Source organism: Lepus europaeus, chromosome 11, assembly GCF_033115175.1.
Source record: "Lepus europaeus isolate LE1 chromosome 11, mLepTim1.pri, whole genome shotgun sequence".
NCBI classification, from domain to species: Eukaryota; Metazoa; Chordata; class Mammalia; order Lagomorpha; family Leporidae; genus Lepus; species Lepus europaeus.
The window spans coordinates 13,303,433-13,320,502 of record NC_084837.1 but is presented as its reverse complement, the minus strand read 5'-3'; positions in this window follow the sequence as shown (position 1 = coordinate 13,320,502).

Below are 17,070 nucleotides of genomic sequence, written 5' to 3'. Positions count from 1 at the left end.
GCTGAGAGGTAGGGGGATGAATGGACTACCTGTGGCAAATGGTCAGGACTAGAGGACCTGCGAGTACTTTGTAACTGGGTGGCATAGTACGACTGACCGCCAGAAGTGCATTGGAAGTATGAGGAATCGCAAGAGCTGTGCATGGATTCTTGAAAGGTCAAGCAAGGACAGGAGTGGTTTTTGCTATGGGGATCAGAAACGCGGGGTTTGGGCACACATATGTAGCCGCGTGGTAGGCCGGGGATCCCCTGGAGGGGCAGATATGCAGTTTTGTCCCCACAATCAGCTGTGGCGATGTGAGTACGCTGCAGTACGGTGTTGCTGGTCCCCCCCTTGCAGTCGCAAGGGTTGCCTACGTTCTGCAGTAAAGCAGTGGGGTTGGAGTTAAAGCCCGCATAAGAGCCAGGGAGCAAAGCCGCTGCCAGTATGAAGAAGCGGAAGGGGTGCATCTCACGTCTCGTTGTTTTGTTGCAATTTGTCGTCCTGTGAGAGCGTGGTAATCTCGGTTATCTCGGGGGAGATGTCGTCCGTAGGTGATAGAGGTGTATCTTGTGGCGGCGGGGCTGTTTTTCTGACCAATCTTTCCGGTATCCAGAGAGGTTCTCTTCCAGATTCCTGTGGGAAGACACAGACCGCGCCTCGGTTCCAGCATAATACCGGATCCGGGCCGTACCACTTTCCCGTGAGGACATCTTTCCAACGGACATAGCCTCGTGAAGATGGCTCCTTTAACATGTGTCTCTCAGCGGGGGACATAGAATGATCTGTCAAATTCAAAAAGTTTATAGTAAACAGTGCAAGGGAGAGGCGCATTCGAGGGGTTTTGCCCGTGGCAATTCCCTCCTTTTGTTTTAAGAGAAAAGCCTTGAGGGTTCGATGAGCCCTTTCAATTATGGCCTGTCCCTGAGGGTTATAAGGGATTCCAGTTTTATGTTGTACCTGCATACGGGTGCAGAAATCTTGGAATGATTTACTTGTGTATGCAGGACCATTATCTGTTTTTAAAGTTTTTGGTTTGCCCCAGGCTGCCCATGCAGCAAGGCAGTGATTAATGACATGGGTGGTACGCTCACCCGTCTCCAGAGAAGCAAAAATTACTTGGGAACAGGTGTCAACTGACACATGAACATACTTTAAGGTCCCAAACTCGGATATGTGGGTGACATCCATCTGCCAGATATGTCCTGGTAGTAATCCTCGGGGATTAACCCCCACCGAAGGCACAGGGGTTAAAGTAGGGCATGCGGCACAATGGCGAACAATATCGCGAGCGGCAGCACGAGAAAGACCGAATTTGGCGGCAAGGGTTTTTGCGTTTACATGGAACTCTGAATGAAACTGGATAGCCTGCTCTTCTGGGGAAGAAAATTGGAGTATCCAAATGGGGCGTGTGGCTTGATCAGCTATAGCATTGCCTGTGGTCATGGGTCCAGGTAAGGAAGAATGAGCTCTAATATGAGTAATAAAGAAAGGAGCAGACCGATTCCAAATAGATTTTTGCAGGGTGAGGAAAACTGTCGCTACGGAGGATGAAGAATTGACTAGTCCTGCGGCCTCAAGGATAGACACAGAATTAACCACATAGCGTGAATCAGACACAATATTGACAGGTCCGGGGAAATCAGAGAAGACTTGGTTAACTATAAGAAGTTCAGTTACCTGGGGGGAGTTAGTAGCGAATTGGAATGTTTTTGGCACAGATCCTGAAACAACATATGCACCGACTCCTGTTTTAGAACCGTCGGTATACACTACTGGGGCTCCCTGTAAGGGCTTTTGGGATGTGGACTTTGGAAAAATAACTGGGTGAGACTGAACAAAGGTTAGCAAAGGATCAGAGGGTGTTCTGTTTGTAATAGTTGCGGAAGTGGAGCAGACTAAAACCGCCCAAGCATCAGTACAAGCGATTAGCACACGTACCTGTTCCATGGAATAGGGGACAACAATGGTGGATGGTTCGCGTCCAAAATGTTGGATAGCCCTCTGAATGGCTAGGAGAGTTATCTCCGCCACTGCCACGGGATAGTAACTAATAGATCTAGTAGATGACATTGAGGGATGGATCCAGAGGAGAGGCCCATCCTGCCATAGGACCGCGGTGGGCTGTTTAAGGGTGTCGAGGACCCAAAGAGTAAGGTCTCCCGCAGGGTCCCAACGTTTTAGGGCAGCTTTACTAAGGGCATCGTTGACAATTGACAGTGCTTGTTTGGCCTCAGAGGTGAAGGTTCGGGGGGAAGCAAGATCCGGGTCTCCTTTAAGTATATTAAAGAGGGGCTGCAATGCAGCATTAGGAATGTTAAGGTAGTGCCTAATCCAATTGATATCCCCTAAAAGTTTTTGTAAGTCATTTAGAGTGGAGATAGCATTGATTTTTATTTGAATTTTTTGAGGTCTAATTTGAGTAGGGGCGACTATAGCCCCAAGATAAGAAACTACAGACGACAATTGCACCTTATTAGGTGCAATATGCAGCCCTGCCCCTTCCAGCACTTGTTGGAGTGTACTGTATAAGGCCAGGAGCCTCTCTGCTGTGGGGGCTGCACACAGTAGGTCGTCCATATAATGTAGGCACCTGCAGTCGGAATATCGGTCTCTAAGAGGTTTTAGTACTTGGGCTACATAGACTTGACACATGGTGGGGCTATTAGTCATACCCTGAGGCAAGACTGTCCACTCCCAACGCTTGTCCGGTTGTTCCTGGTTCTGGGTGGGGACAGTAAAAGCAAAACGTGGGGTATCCTTTTTGTCCAATGGAATGGAAAAGAAACAATCCTTAAGATCTATTACAATAACAGGCCATTGGTTGGGAAGTGCCGAAAGCAGAGGAAGACCACGTTGCACAGGGCCCATAGGCTGCATCTGTGCGTTGACTGCCCTAAGATCATGTAAGAGTCTCCATTGACCTAATTTTTTGCGGATGGCAAAAATAGGCGTATTCCATGGAGAGGTGGATGGGATCAAATGACCAGCGTTGACCTGCTCCAAGACCAGAGTGTTGACTGCCTCCAGTTTCTCCTGAGATAGGGGCCACTGTGGAACCCAGACGGGTACGTCCGTTAGCCACGAGATGGGTAAAGGCTCCACTGGTTTAGGAGGCGAAACAGTGACCCCTAGGAAAAACCCAGGCCAACTTTACTTGGTCTTTGTTTTGGTTCAATGGGGGAAGGGTGGCCCTGGAGCTGGACACCGAGTCCCTTGCCTGGGACGTAACCCATATTTTGTAGCATAGATCGTACTGCAGGGGAAGTGGTGACCAAAGCAACATCCATTTCGGCCAGGACGTCTCTCCCCCAAAGGGAAATGGGTAGAGGTAAAATGAATGGAGAAAACTGTCCTCTATGACCCTCGCTATCCTGCCATGACAACAAGGCTGCACTGATTTTTGGGAAATGAGCAAAACCAAGTCCTTGCAAGGTTTGTTCCGCCACATTTGTAGGCCATGTACTAGGCCAGTCCTTTGTTGCTATAATGGATTTGTCGGCTCCTGTGTCTAAAAGTCCCTTAATGTCCTTGCCATTAATCTGCAACACTAAAGTGGGACGTTCATTTAAAAGCATATGTAAGCCGGTAAAATTAATGCCAGAGGACCCAAAGTTACCAGCGCCGCGAACGTGGTTTTTAGCTGGGATTAAAGAGTGAAGACTGGGCAGTAATAACATTTGTGCGATACGGTCTCCAGGATTGATTACTAAAGGTCCCTGAGGGGCCTGAACCATGATCTTTACTTTACCAGTGAAATCAGAGTCAACTACCCCGGGGATCACAGCTAGCCCTCGGAGGGCGGCGGAGGACCGACCCAACACTAATCCAACCGAATCCGGGGGCAGAGGACCGGAGCAGTCGCTCTCCACTAATTGTACCCCCATCTCCGGAGTTAAGAGGAGAGGGGAGGTGGCGCGGAGGTCCAGGCCTGCGGACCCGTGAGTGGCACGGGCTGAGGGTGCACTGGGTGTAGCGCAGACACGGGAGGTGGAACCTGAGAGTAGATTTGATTTTGGGGGCTCCTCGCTGGGTTGGGGAGCCCCCTCTGGCCGTTTTTTGGCCCCTGGGCGCTACCTGTAAGTGGGTTGCCATCGATATCGAAAGCAGAACGGCATACCTCTGCCCTATGAGGGCCCTTGCGGCAACGGCGACAAGGCTCTATGCCTGAAGGCTGTGCCGTGGAATACCCATGGCTGAGATTGGGGCAATCGCGTTTTCTGTGACCCGGTTGATGACATTGGAAGCAAAGTCCTGAAGATATGGGGGGTCGGGTCGATTTAGATTTTGGACTGTTTTCTTTGACTTTTGCCAGCATCGCAGCTAGGCCCGCATTAGTAAGTGGCCCACCGGTATCTCTGCAGTATTTTAACCAGGAGTCCAGAGATTTATGTCTATATTGTCGAAGAATGTTTTTGCACTCTTTATTAGCCTGCTCAAAAATAATTTGTTTGACCAGTGGCTGAACGTCAACCTCGGAAGGGAAAATACGCGACGCAGCCTCAAGTATGCGAGCGACAAAATCAGCGAAGGGTTCGGCCGTGCCCTGAACGATCTTGGTGAGGTGGCTAGCTGAGTCACTTGGATTGGACGCCTGCCTCCACGCACGTTGGGCACAGTTGGAAATTTGCCTGTATACTTGTCTAGGGAATTGGGTCTGGTCAGCCTGATAAGGTCCACGCCCTAAAAGCATATCAGCATTCCACGTAGGGTGGCCGTCCTCAGCATTTTCATCTGCCTGGTCATGACAGCACTCTGTATTCATAGATTGCCACAAAAGAAAGCCGCCTGGACTTAAACAGGCCCGAGCCAATTGGGTCCAGTCGCTAGGTGTTAAAATGGACTGGCCGACTGATTCAAGGAGTGACAATGTGAATGGGGCTGTGGGTCCATAGTCATGGACCGCAGCCTTAAGTTGTTTTAATACTGTCATGTCCAATGGTTCGTGCCGGGCCTCTCGCGTGCCCAAAGCCAAAACAGGGTAAGCCTGAGCGGGGGCAGCGGGAGCGCCAGTTCGCAACTGTTTCCAGGCTTGTTGATGAAACTGTCTGCCTGAAAAAGGTGGCACATTTGGGACGTTTAATGGCCATGGCGGCACGGGTGTTAGATGGGGCTGAGGCACGCCTACATGACCGCCAGTAGGAGGCGCTGCGTCTTTAATCTGATGGGCGGGCACGACATCGATAGGAGGAGCCGTAGGCACTAGAGGGCGTAAACAGGCATCTTTTAACTTTTGCCGCAGCTGCGCATACGTAGGAGGCGGGGATTTAGGATCGCCGTCCCCTTCCCCCTCAGACTCAGAGGAGGCGGAGCCACATTCGGAGCCTGAGGCCAGTGAGGAAGTCTGGCATCCCGTGTCCTTAAATTGTATGAGGTCCCGGGCGCCGTCCGAGCTCTGAGAACGAACTTCCTCGAGAGCCTCGCGAACCGCCGTAAGAGTCGGGCGGTCCGCTCCCACCGACCTCTCCTCTTGGAGGCACGCCCGCAGTAGTTCCCATAAGGGGAGAACAACGGGGTCGATATCGGGTTCCTGGGGATCGTTAACTGTGCGCCGGAGATCCTTTCCTAATTTCTCCCAAGACTCAAGAGTTATTTGGCCCTCGTGGGTGAGCCACGGCGCAAAGAAATCAACACTTCCAAGGAACCTGACAAGTGTGGTCTTAGAAACCTTAATCCCTTTGCTACGCAATAATGCTTTTAACGGATTAAGCAACATTGAATGGCTAGATGAATTTCCCATTTTCAGTTTAAAGCGGGAAGACACGTCCGCTATCTTATTTTCAGTTTAAAGCGGGGGAACAAGTCTGCTATTCTTTCAGTTTAAAGCGGGGAAACACGTCCGCTATCTTAGGGTGCGTCCACCCTCCAACCACGAGATATACCTCACTCGCGGGGCCCAGACGGTAAGACTGACCTCGCTTACCTTCTACTTACCGGGCAACGTAGAGGAAGCTCCCCGTACGGGCCACCAGCTGCTCGGCGCCGTCCTCGTCCAGCAAGAGACAGAGACCGAACACTTTGCACGGGGTTCCTTTATTGCTCGGCAAGCAGGAGATCCAGCTTCGATCTCTTCTGGGCAGGAACTTCCCTTACACCCGCGTAGCAAGGGTTTATATGCACAATACACGTCACAAATCAGGTGATAGGCTAGAAGCGCGGGGATAGGACAATCTCGTGGCAAGGCGGGAAGGAGCGAGCTAGAGCGGGAAATCTAAGGCGGGAAGGAGCGAGCAAGAGCGGGAACTCCCTGAGATGAGGAAGAACCCGGAAGCAGGGAGTCGGCGCCATCTTAGGGGCACGGTTCCTCCGGTCTGGTTCCCTACAGTACAGTGTCTTGTGGGACACATTAGAATTCTGGAAAGTTTGAACAAGTCTAAATCCACCTGTCATGTCTCTCCTTTGGGACCTTAACTAACTACATGGGATAGCACATCAACGAGTGAGAACAGAGCTAAAAGATGAACACTTATGGACTCTTCCCTGAGTCTGGTGATGGTCAGGGAAAGTCTGGTATGGGACAGGAGAGCTGAGAAAGATCCCATAGAGTGTAAGAGAGATCCTTTGTGAGTACAAAGCAGCAGCCTGCAAAGACTGCAGGGAAAAAGAAAACTGTCAGCAATACCCCCTCAGGTTCACAACAGCTTCACAGAGCATGCTGCAGCTGTTTGACAAAGACTAGAGGCAGGGAGTCAGGAAGAAGAGCCTTCCCCAGAGACTTGTAGATCGAGGGTCAGAGAAGGAGAGTAAAGAACATGCTCAACTGAACCAAAACCTGGCAGAAGGTTTAAAGAAATGAGAGAAGGAAGACAAGGCAAAGAAGAGAGGAAGCAGGCAGGAAGATTTTCCCAATTTATAAAACAAACTACTGGGTCTAATGTATAGCAAGATAAAGTCCTTTGGTCTTGGATTTGAAGCTCTGTTTAAAAGAGCACACACTCAAAATATATGGAGCCATCATCATCTACCTGAATCTCAGTACAGTTGTAAAAAATTCTAGATCTAAGCCGGCGCCGCGGCTCACTTGGCTAATCCTCTGCCTTGCGGCGCTGGCACACCGGGTTCTAGTCCCGGTTGGGGTGCCGGATTCTGTCCCGGTTGCCCCTCTTCCAGGCCAGCTCTCTGCTGTGGCCCAGGAAGGCAGTGGAGGATGGCCCAAGTCCTAGGGCCCTGTACCCGCATGGGAGACCAGGAGAAGCACCTGGCTCCTGCCATCGGATCAGCGCGGTGCGCCAGCCGCAGCGCGTCAGCCGCGGTGGCCATTGGAGGGTGAACCAACGGCAAAAAGGAAGACCTTTCTCTCTGTCTCTCTCTCTCACTATCCACTCTGCCTGTCAAAAAAAAAAATTCTAGATCTACAGAACCACATTTTGGATTGAGTCTCATATTAGTAGTCTGACAGAAGAAGTGCTCCTTTTTATGGTAGTAAATATCATTACTTCTGTCTCTATATTTTTGCAATCATTATTTCCCCTACAATTTTAATATAGCAAACATAAAAGAAGCAGAAACATTTTACCCATGTACAAGCAAAGAAAAAACTACCAAAAGAAGACTTAGACATAATCTACATGTTTGAATAAGGAAAGACTTAACATAACTATAATCAACATGCTTACATATATGGTGGAAGGGGTGAATAAGATACATTAAAAATGAGTAATTTCAACAAAAATGAAGTTACCAAATGAAGACATGGAAATGTAATAATGGAAAAATACAATATCAAAATGAATAATTCATTAAATGGGCCTAATAGCTGGCTGGAGACAGCAGAACAAAGGGTCAGTGAACATGAGGTAGATCAGTGAAAATTATCTAAACTGAAACACAACAAGAGAAAAACAGGGGCAGGGTTAAAGAACATTCAAAATCCATGAGTCAATTTTAAAAAATATATGCATAGTATATGAGTATGTGCAAGTAGAGACACAGGATAATAGGAAAGAGATTGAGACCAGTGAATTATTTGAAGAGATAATGGCCAAAAATTTAGTAAAGGTGGTGAAATGTATTAACCTCCGTATGCAATAAGCTCGGTGAATCACAATCGGGATAAATACAAAGAATCCCACACAATGCTTTATTATCAGCAAATTGCTAAAAAACAGAGATAAAAAAATCTTAAAAGTAGCTGAGTAGAAAACAGAATTATCTACAGCAGGACAACAGTAAGAAGAATGTCTTATTGCCAGAAGACAGATGAATAATATATTTCAAGCTCTGAAAAGAAAATAAAATTGTTTCTTATTCAATATATAGCAAATTATCTTTCAAAAATGAAGGTGAAATAAAGTCATGGTCAGATACACAAAAGCTGAGCTCTGTGTCTTGCAGATCTGCACTATGAGAATGCTAAAGAAAGACTTTCAGGCTGAATGGAATTATAACTCGCTGTAAGTCTGTATATGTAGGAAGGGCTGAAGTGAACTAGGAAAATGTTTAATATATATGTTTAATATATATGTTTAAACATATATATTCACATATGTATGCATGTATGACCCCTTTTGTATGAATTTTGTAAGGAGTTTAAATGAAATTGTATGGTTGCAAAGTTCTTATTCATAAAGTGGCTAGTAGGCAGTACCTAATTAAATATGCACACTAAAAATACACATAGAACTATTAGAAAACAAAGAAGGTACATCAAAAGCCAATATAGGCAATATATTGTAATATAAAATAATTGATTAATCCTAAATTTCAAAAATGACAATATACCAAAAACAAACAAGGAAAACACAATATATCCCATGTACACCCCACACTATTAGTAATTACAGTAAATATTAATCAACTACCTATTGAAAAGGTCACAATCACTAGAATGGATAAAAAACAACAACCTGAGTGTGATAATTAATTTTATTGGAAAAAATTTCTGAAAGATTTATTTTATTTATTTGAAAGGTAGAAATACAAAAAGAGTGAGAGAGAGAAAGAGGAGAGAGAGAGATCTTCCATCTGTTGATTCACTTCCCAAATGGTCACAGCAGCCAGGGCTGTGTCAGACGGAAGCCAGGAGTCAGGATCTTCTTCCAGGTTCCACGTGGATACAGGGTCCAGAGGACTTGGGCCATCCTCTGCATTAGCAGGAAGCTTGTTTGGAAGCAGAGCAGCCAGGACTCAAACTGACATCTGTATGGTATGCCGGCATTGCAGTCAGCAGCTTAACCCATTTTGCCACAATACCGACCCCTTTTGTATGAATTTGACTGGGCCACGAATGCCCAGATATTTAATTCTAAGTTATCCTGTGAATATGTTTTTGATGAGATCAGCATTTAAATTGGTAGACTGATTTATTTTACTTTTTATCTCTGTGTAGTATTCCATAGTGTATATATACCATAATTTCTTTATCCATTCTTCAGCTGATAGATTTCTGGGTTAATCCAGTATCTTAGATATTGTAAACTGAGCTGCAATAAACATGGGTGAACAAATCACTCTTTCACATGCCGATTTCTTTAAGTTTGGGTAAATTCCCAGGAGTGGATTGACTGGGTCATATGGTAGCTCTATATTTAGATTTCTGAGGTGTTCCCATACTATTTTCCACAGTGCCTGCACCAGTTTACATTCCCAGCAGCAAGGCAGATGCAACTGGAAATCATTATACTTAGTGAAATAAGCCATTCCCAAAAAGACAAATACCATATGTTCTCACTGACTGATCTGTGGTAATGAATAGAATAACTAAAAGGTAATCTATAGAAATAAAATTGATACTTAGAGATGTGATGATTCTGAACAGTCCTTGACTCAAATATTAAGGAACAGTGTTTTTTTTTTAATTCTTCATACTATTTGTTTACTCTTTACTTAGTGTAGGATTAACTTTATGAGTATGAAGTTAACTGAAAACAGATCTTTCTAAAAAGGGAGCGAGGAAAGGATGAAAAGAATCACTATCTTCCTAAATTTGTATATAGGAAATACATGAAGTCTGTATTCTTTAAATAAAATTTTTAAAAGATGAATTCCTAAAAAAAAAAAAAAGTTGATAGACTGAGTAACCTAAATTTCCTTCAATAAAAGTGGTAGACCTCATTCACCCAGAGGAAGGCATTTCCATCCTATTCAGAATGAAAAGGGCAACCTTCCTTCCAGTTAGAGAGAATTCCTTCTGCCTATTGATCTCTGAGACTTCACCTGTTTCCCTGCCTTTGGACTTGAACTGAGCAATCAGCTCTCACTGTGTCTTGAGCTTACCACCCTTTAACCTGGAACTCTAACCATCAGAGTTTCAGATATTTTAGGTCTTTTGACTCATAATAGAACTAAACACTGGGCTGTCTTGGGTTTCCAGTTTTCAACATTCCCTTTGTACCCTCCATAACCACACAAAATATTTCCTTATAGTAAATATGTCTCTGACACTGTTTCTCTCCTCTCTCTTGTAGGTGAGTGTATGTGTCTGTGTATAAATGATCCTCATCTTATGATGGAATTACAACCTGATAAACACATTGAAAAGTGAAAATACAATAAATTCAAAACGTATTTTAGATACGTCTAACCTACTGAACATCATAGCCTAGCCTATCCTACCTTAAATGTGCTAATAACACTTGACAAAGCCTACAGGGGCCGGCGCTGTGGCTTAGTGGGTAAAGCCTCACCTGCAGTCCCGGCATCTCTCTCTCTGTCTGTCTGTCTGTCTCTCTCTCTCTCCCTTTCCTTCTCTCTCTGTATAACTCTGACTTTCAAATAAAATAAATAAATATTTAAAAAAAACAAAGCCTACAGTTGGGCAAAATCATCTGAAGTAAGCCCGTTTATAATTAAGTGTTGAATATAGCATATACACACACAAGTGGGTGTTTTGTAGACATGATATGCAAAAAACAAAGCATAGTATCTACAACTACACCAATACATTTCTATACTGTAGAGCAGCATCCAAGAATGATGCTAACAGAGCACACTGTATGGTGTCCGTTGTTTCTCCTGTGATCCTGGGGCTGACTGAAAGCTGAGGCTGCTGCTGCTGCCGCTGCCCAGCATTACAAGAGAAGATCATACAGCTCGTTACAAAACTGGAAAATGATTTCAATTCAAAGTACAGTTTCTACAGAAAGTGCATCACTAATGTAACATTATGAAGCCAAAATTACAATCACTATGATAATGAAAAAACACCTATATATGTAAATGATTTGGGCAGTTTGAATAATGCAAGGATACAAGCAAACAGAGTATATAATCACCAAGCTTAAGAAAGCTGGTATGGTTCTGTTATTAGTAGATAGAATAGACTTTGAAACAAGGAGTATTGACAAACCTAAGGAGGATATTTCATCAAAATTAAGGTTATATCATTAAAAAAACATAGTCATACACAAAATATGTGCAATCTTATAAAAGAGTCAATAATATATTAAGTTAAATACCCAAACTATGAGAAGAAATAGACAAATCCACAACCATATTTATAGATTTTAACATTTTTTCTGAAGAACAAATAAAATAATCACATTAAAACTCCTGAAGGATATTTAAGACATGAACAATATGTTCAACCATTTAGGCACAAGTGACAATTATAAAACAATATCTCACAAAAATAGAATACATTATCTTTTCAAGCTTGCATATAATGATTTTCAAAATAGAACCAATGCTGGGCACTAGACCAAGACTTAACATATTTAAATGACTCAGGTCATATTGAGCAAATCTTTGATCATAATGGAATTAAATTAGTGATTAATACTATTAAAATTTGTGTAAAATATACAAATGTTTTATAGTTAAAAAACAAAATTAAAAATAATTCATGAGTCAGAGGAGAAAGCATGAAGAAATTTATAAAACATTCTGAAATAAACAATAAAAATTTAACAAACTAAATTTATCAGATGATGCTCTAGTGGAGCTTAAAGAAAAATTTATAGTTTTATATACTAGAAAACAGACATATTTAAAATAAATGACTTAATATTGCACATCAAGAATACAAAAACAGAGAATACATTGAATTCAAAGTTAACAAAAAATGAAGAGAAATAACAGGTGAGATGATTGAAATAAGAACTAGATAAATACTAGAGAAAAATTACACAGATCAATATTTGATTCTTTAAAAAGAATAAAAGAAAAAACTGGCAATCCCTAGAATTACTACTTTAAAAATGAAACAAAGGAAAGTGAGGGGGGAAAATCACTCATCAAAGGACTGAAAGGGAACAACTCTAAATGTTATGCAGACATTCAAAGAATAATGAAGGAGATTTTGTTATCCTCTCACTAATAAAGGAAAATTGATAACTTTAGTTTATTTAACAATTAACAGATGTGAACTGTTAATAAAGAGAGACTGATAATTTTAGTTAATAAACTTGACAATTCAGATGCAGTGGAAAAACTCATAAAAGTAGAATTAATCTTAATTGGCAAATGAGGAAACAAAGAATTTAAATAATGTTATTTCTGATAAAATTAATAAAAAGATACACTAAATTCTGACAATACACAACAAGAGGAACTCTCATCCATCCAGTGAGAATGCAAAACAGCCCAGCCATTTTGAAAGACATTTTTGTCAGTTTCTTACAAAACTGAATATATTCCTACCATATGATCACAATTGTCTGCCATTAGATTTAGACACTTTTCCACAAAAAAAAAAAATCTTTGTATAAATGTGTATAATAGTTTTCTCCATAGTTATCAACACTTGGAAGCAACAAAGATACCCTTTGGTAGCTGAATGGAAAAATAAAATGTGGTTCATCAAGACAACAGAATATGGCGGAAATCCAAGATGGCGGAATAGGAAGGGAGCACATTGATATTCTTCGGCAAGACACAGGTTAATAAAAGTGGAGATACTGCAGGGTCAAGGAAGAGTAGGGGAAGAAACAGCAGAGGAAACTCTTCCGGAACTAGTGATTCACAGTGGACCTGCGTGGAGAGCGTGGGAGCCCAAGTTCGGGACACCAGCAGCAGACTCAATGCACCAGCGCTGGAACGCGAGGTGAGCCGAACCTCCATAGCCCGAGACACCAGCGGGCAAGCAGAAAGAGGAGGCTAGAGGGAACGAGGCTTGAAACTCCGTGGGGAAAAGTTCACCAGGCTAACTAGAAGAGAGAGAGGGAAAAAAAAAAAGTGACCGAAACGGACACGAGTTTCTCTCTCTCCACTCACCCCTCAAGGGCGAGCAAGACAAAGAGCAGGCACCAATTTGGACATACGTCATAAGCAGGGCGACCTCAGGTCTGCACCGGCCCTGAGCCTAGCAGAAAAACCTGACTCTGGGGGGAGGGGTGAAATAACTGGAGATTAGCATCTAACTTGGCAACCCAGTGGGAGACTGCAGGAGAATTGGAGCCCACACTGAGGGCAGCAGAGATTCCCTGTGTGGTCCTTGGGAAAGAGCTTCCAATCTCTGGCTCCTGTGGGTATATCATTTGCCTGCTAACTACCTCCAATTACATTCAGCTGTGCGGAATTACTTCCCTTTTGAATGAACAAAAGAAAGAGACATTTACCACACCTAACCTGGGAGTGTCATCTTGACACACCCTCAACCCTGAGGAACCAAACACAGCTCTCAGTCCACACCCATCTCAAGCCTCTAAGGCTCCACCAAAAGCAGACAGTCCACTTAATCTAGAGTCATAGTATAACAAGAAAAAAAAAAACCACAGTGAAGAAACCAAATATCTCCAACATGCCATACAACAAACGCAAAAACCGAGGTAACAAGAACAAGGAAGACACTATGACGCCCCCAAATGAAAAAGACACCCCAACTCAAGATTATGAAGATGATGAGATAGAAGAAATGCAAGAAGCGGATCTCAAAAAATTGATAAGAACATTAAGAAGTTCTCAAAAACAAATTCTTGAACTACAGAAATCCTTTAAGGACAAGATAGAAAATCTCTCTCGTGAAAGTGAAATATTAACGAGGAATCAAAATGAAATGAAACAACTAGTGGAACAAGAAATGGTGATTGTGACGAGAAATCATAATGAAATGAAGAATTCAATAGATCAAATGACAAACACATTAGAGAGCCTTAAAAACAGAATGGGCGAAGCAGAAGAGAGAATATCAGACTTAGAAGACAGAGAACAGGAAAGGAAACAGGCAAACCAAAGAAAAGAAGAAGAAATTAGAAATCTAAAAAATATTGTCGGGAATCTACAGGATACTATTAAAAAATCTAACATTCGGGTTCTAGGAGTTCCTGAAGGCATGGAGAGGGAGAAAGGATTAGAAGGCATTTTCAGTGAGATACTAGCAGAAAATTTCCCAGGTTTGGAGAAGGACAGAGGTATCTTAGTACAGGAAGCTTATAGAACCCCTAATAAACATGACCAAAAGAGATCCTCACCACGACACGTCATAATCAAACTCACCACAGTGAAACATAAAGAAAAGATTCTAAAATGTGCAAGAGAGAATCGTCAGATTACTCTCAGAGGATCTCCAATTAGACTCACAGCAGACTTCTCATCAGAAACCCTACAAACTAGAAGGGAATGGCGAGACATAGCCCAGGTACTAAGAGAGAAAAACTGCCAGCCCAGAATATTATATCCTGCAAAGCTCTCATTTGTGAATGAAGGTGAAATTAAGACTTTTCATAGCAAACAGAAACTGAAAGAATTTGTTGCCACTCATCCTGCCCTGCAAAAGATGCTTAAAGATGTGTTACACACAGAAACACAGAAACATGGTCACCAATATGAAAGAAGGTAAAGGAAGGAAACCTCACAGCAAAAGATCACAGGAAGCTCAATTTCTCTTTGACATAGAATTAAAATCTGATGCACTGTTAAAGCAATGTGTTAAAGTAATCTATTATGTTCTCTTGATGTCTGTTAAATTCTAATTGTTCAAAAACAGCTGAATTTTTATTAAGAGCTATGGGTTATTTAACTATGTGCTTATTTTCAAAAACTTGAATAATCACCTTGTAACAATGATCAAATTTGGTCTATGTTATGTCATGATTTTAAGGAATCTTAGTTCAACCAGATATTTTGGATTTTGATATTGGTCTATTATGCTATGTTATATGTGCGTACATATTGTATGTCCACATGGGGAAATTTTATTAAGAGTTTTATTTTAAATGGCTTTTAGATAAGATTGTCCATAAATTTAAGCTGCTAAAATCAATCAAAGATACATTTTAATTTGTGTGACCTGAATCTGTGTATCATATGTTTTAAACTTGTTGGTAGAAAGAAACTAAAAACATTTTATATGGTTGTGCTTAAGTTTACTGGTTAAACAAACTACACCATGTTAGATATTTAAGAGGTGTTTTCAAATACATGATTCTTAAAATTTATAGAAGGCATTGGACCTTCTGGTAAATGTTTTATTAAGTTCTTATCTAAGGGTTGAAACGGTTTGCTAAGTATTCATGTAATATTGCTATTGTCAGCAAGTGATCTAGGACTTGCTCCCTCATTTCTCTATTCTAAGCCCAACTTGTTCTTTCATTTCTCTATTCTCTTCAAGGTAGGGAACTAATTATATTATGAAGGAATCTGTAGGATGCACAATTTAATCTTTAGACCTTATAAGAGATGGCTAACATTTTTCTGTAATAGCATAGCCAAAATAAGAGCTTAAATAATAATCTCATAGCTAGATTCACATCGCCATCAGCGAAGTATACAGTAAGTAGAAAAAAAAAAAACCTCCCTTTCAGACCAAAGGGAAAGAAAGTTTTAAAGTGAGAATATAATTTTCCTCATGGGCATTGTATACCTTAGAAAAACTACTACAGAACATGCCTGTGACTATAGACTTGTAGTTCAGGCCACCGAAGATTAGAGATGGGACACGGGCACTCCCTTGACTTGCATCCTCTGGTCTGCTTTAACACAAACCAGGAGGAAAAGAAAGCTAGGCATCAGAAGCAATGGGTGGCAGGCCTATTAATGGCTGATCTGTACGGTGATCTGCCCTCAAGGAGACCCAACAGGCCAGTCCACTGCAGTGGCTTTCAATGTGGTAAGTCTGGGCTTCAGCAGAAGTCAGCTTGTGAAGAGCCCTGGCAGCTCTGCCAAGAGTTGGGTCACTGGAAATGGACCTGCCCTGGAGTCGAAGGATGCCCAGGTCAGAGCCACAGATCTTATTGGCTCCAAGCTGAAAAGCCCTTCACTCAGCCCAACTTCCAAAGTGACCACTGCAGCTGAGGGTATGGTCAAGTAGGGTCAGCAACATTGCAGGCAGAACTGTAAATTTCTTGTTAGAGATGCCACCTGCCTTTACCTGGCCAGCTCTCCTCCCAGCCCAGCCAAGTAATGAAAGTCAACAGAGTGCCTTCCCCTAGGAGGTTCACACCTCCCTTAGGATATACCCCATGTGAAGAGATAGATAGGTCTGGGCCTCTTAACTTACAAGGCCTAAAGCCCACCAGATTATTATCAAGCCCCTTCTATCAGGTTCTATTTGCCTCTCAATCAGAAAACTTAATTGTAGCTTAGACAGCACCTTTCTTAGCTCCTCTAATAATGACTCTGTCCTTTGTTCTAGACCCTGTCTAGTGCACTTGGGCCTCATTCCTTTGTAATCATAACCTCTACTCTACCACCAATGGCTCTACTCCCAACCTGTGTGTACTGATGGTCCTCTTCCCCACTTAATGCTGTATAATTGTTCAGACCTGGTAAATGCCACTCTTAGGATCATTGGTTACTATCCTCACCCTGTCTTTTATGACCTTGTCTAAATATGATCAGAGTCGGGGAACTTGGAAGGCTTCCATAGCCTTGGCAACTCATGACGACAGCCTAGGGTGGTTACTGGTGCCATAAACTAGAGTGTCAATTTGTTGGGTCAACAACAGGAGCCACTGTGCGCTTGCTCCTGATGTGGGATCTCTGTCCTTAATGTACTGTACATTTTGATTTAATGCTATAACTAGTACTCAAACAGTATGTTTCACTTTGTGTTTCTATGTGGGTGCAAACTGTTGAAATCTTTACTTAATGTATACTAAATTGATCTTCTGTATATAAAGAGAATTGAAAATGAATCTTAATGTGAATGGAAGGGGAGAGGGAGCGGGAGAGGGGAGGGTTGCGGGTGGGAGGGAAATTATGGGAAGGGGAAGC